This window comes from Stegodyphus dumicola, chromosome 3 (genome assembly GCF_044657685.1).
Source record: "Stegodyphus dumicola isolate Sdum_Otavi_A_Nest chromosome 3, ASM4465768v1".
NCBI lineage: Eukaryota > Metazoa > Arthropoda > Arachnida > Araneae > Eresidae > Stegodyphus > Stegodyphus dumicola.
The window spans coordinates 137,786,882-137,789,508 of NC_140770.1; the positions used below are offsets into that span (position 1 = coordinate 137,786,882).

Below are 2,627 nucleotides of genomic sequence, written 5' to 3' on the forward strand. Positions count from 1 at the left end.
CCTTTTCGTCATTGGTTCTGCCCATATGGCTGCCCCGTGTAGGACAATCTTCTCGATTTCTGTATGGTAGTTGAGGTTTTGGATTGGTCTGTTCATCTCCCATCCTATTCAGTTCATTCGCTTTAGATTGGTTGTTATTTTGGAGTTCTTGCTTTTCATATAGTTTAGATGGTCTATAAAGTTAAGTTTTTTTATCAATTATGACACCCAGGTATTTTATGGAGTTAACTATTTTTATTTCAATTCCTTCTGTTTCGAATCTTGGAAGTCTTGTTATCTTTTGTGAGGGTTTGTAAATAATTAAGGCACGTGATTTTTCTTGAGAAATTATTAGTTTTCGTTGTTTGCAAAGAGAGCTGAAAATTTCTAATGTGTTGTTTACATTTCTTTGTAACTCGTGTCTGGAGCTACCACTCACGAGAAAAACTATATCGTCCGCAAAAGCGGTGCATTTTTAGTGTTGGGGCCAATTGTGCATTTTTGGTAAGACCCGCCTAACGCTAGAGGGCGCTGAGAGCGCCATTGAGTGCGTGCTGAGACTCGATGGAAGTTTTGCGATTTCTGAGATTGAGATGTTATTATATTTAATTAAATCAATTTATATTTTATTGATTGGTGATTATTGATTTTGATTGATTGATATGAGACGTGATATTATGTTTTGCTGAACCACCACACTTTCAACAAACTTGGATTACCACTGAATCTCAAAACCACAAATGCGCATTTGGTGCATCGGCCGGGAATCGAACGCGGGCCGCCCGCGTGACAGGCGAGCATTCTACCACTGAACCACCGATGCTTCGGATTCTCTTTCTTATCATTCCAGGTGGGAACCAGTTCAGAGACTCCAAGCTAAATTTTGGAAGCGGTGGCATTCCGAGTATCTAAATCAACTACAGAATCGTGCCAAATGGAGCAGTTCGCAGCCAAACATGCAGATTGGTCAACTAGTACTGCTAAATTACTCCAACCCCAATTCTTTGCATTGGCCATTAGGTCGCATCCAACAAGTGTATCCTGGTGCTGATGGTCTGGTCAGAGTAGTTGAAGTTAAGAGCTCTCCAGGTGTTCTTCGGGGAGCCATCAACAAAATTATTCTTCTACCATTTAAAGACTGAATGAACTTGAAAACTTTTATTTTATATTTAATAGTTTACCAATTTAATATTTAGTTTAGTTTAATTTTAGGGACTTTAATATTATTTGAATATCTGGAAATTGAAATGTAAACTCCAACTTTGTCAAACGTCAGGTTTCAAAAATCTGCACTTAGGCATGAGCCCTGCGGGCAGCCTCTGTACTTTTTAAACTGTACGGTTGTTACTGATAATGACGCTGCGTCTGTTGGTGAAGTAATCTTGAAAAATGTTGTAAATGATTTTGGACAGTTCATGTCTTTCAGTGTGCCTAGAACCTCCGGCACCAGAGGGAATCAAATGCTTTTTGGAGGTCAATTAAACTGAAGTGTAATTTTACGAAGTAACCGGAAACAATTTATGTCGATGTAATCATTAGTTTAATAATTTCATTTTTTCTATGTTTTATAAATGGCAACAGGGAATTTGTTTATTTATCGACATAATGGCGTCATGCAGTGAAAAAACAATGTGTATTCTCTACTTATGGAAAACGAAATCTCTGAAAACAGTTCAGAGGCAATTCGGACATGAATTGAATAAACTTCCACGAACAAAATAATCAGTTAAACAAGTTTAAAACAGTTTCGAGAGACCGCAGATGTTCTACACAAAGGAGGTGCAGGTAGGACTAACTTGAAATGTTTCCGCCATTCCAGATGTTTTTGTATGCAGTTCCAGCCAATCGATCCACCGTGCTGTCTTGGAAACAGGAATTCCCAGATCGGCTGTTCACAGAATTTGCTCATGAACTGTTGAAACTTACTGCATATGAACTACAGCTTTGTAAAGAAATCAAACCTAATGATTTAGCTGTTTGTAAGGAATTTTCTGTAGATATTCTTGACCGCATCAGTAATGATGATCAATTTCTTTAGAAAATCGTGCCTCTGTCACTAAGATGCACATCTGCGCGATTTTCTTGATGAAACATTCCCAGATCGATGAATTGATAGAAGTGGACCAATTTCATGGCCACCCCGTTCTGCTAACGTCACAACACTCGATTTCTTTTTCTGGGGATACTTGAAGAACTAGGTTTATGCTGCAGAGATTCACAGTATCGAAGAATTAAAAAATCAAATCATCATACAAAACGCTACTGTGACTCCACAAATGCTTCATAACATCTGAAGGGAATTCGAGGGAAAAATTATCATGTAACTATATCAAACTAATAATTTGAAGGGAAAATTATCATGTAACTATATAAAACTGATAAAGCTGGACCACGCTACAACATAAGTATTTTCAGTGACAATCACATGTCTCCCTTTAGAAACATTTTAAAACCTATGCAAGAACAAATCACATTGCAAAGTGAAATGGAGGCCCAGTGAGTCTCAAACAAAGCCGAGTTGCGCTTGAATATAGAGAAAACAGAAACGAAAAATGCTCCTAAAGACAGTTATCTAATGTTTTTATGGAAAGTAAGTTCGAATTCAAACGATAACATCCTTTTAATCATTTTCCATTTATACTTTCCAC

The 2,627-nt window shown here is 37.5% G+C and overlaps 1 non-coding gene across 1 annotated transcript; it reads right to left on the reverse strand.

Moving 5' to 3' along the window:
- Positions 1 to 731: 731 nt before the first annotated feature.
- On the reverse strand, positions 732 to 802 carry TRNAD-GUC (transfer RNA aspartic acid (anticodon GUC)). The gene has a single exon. It is a non-coding gene; the product is annotated as a tRNA-Asp (tRNA).
- Positions 803 to 2,627: the final 1,825 nt, after the last annotated feature.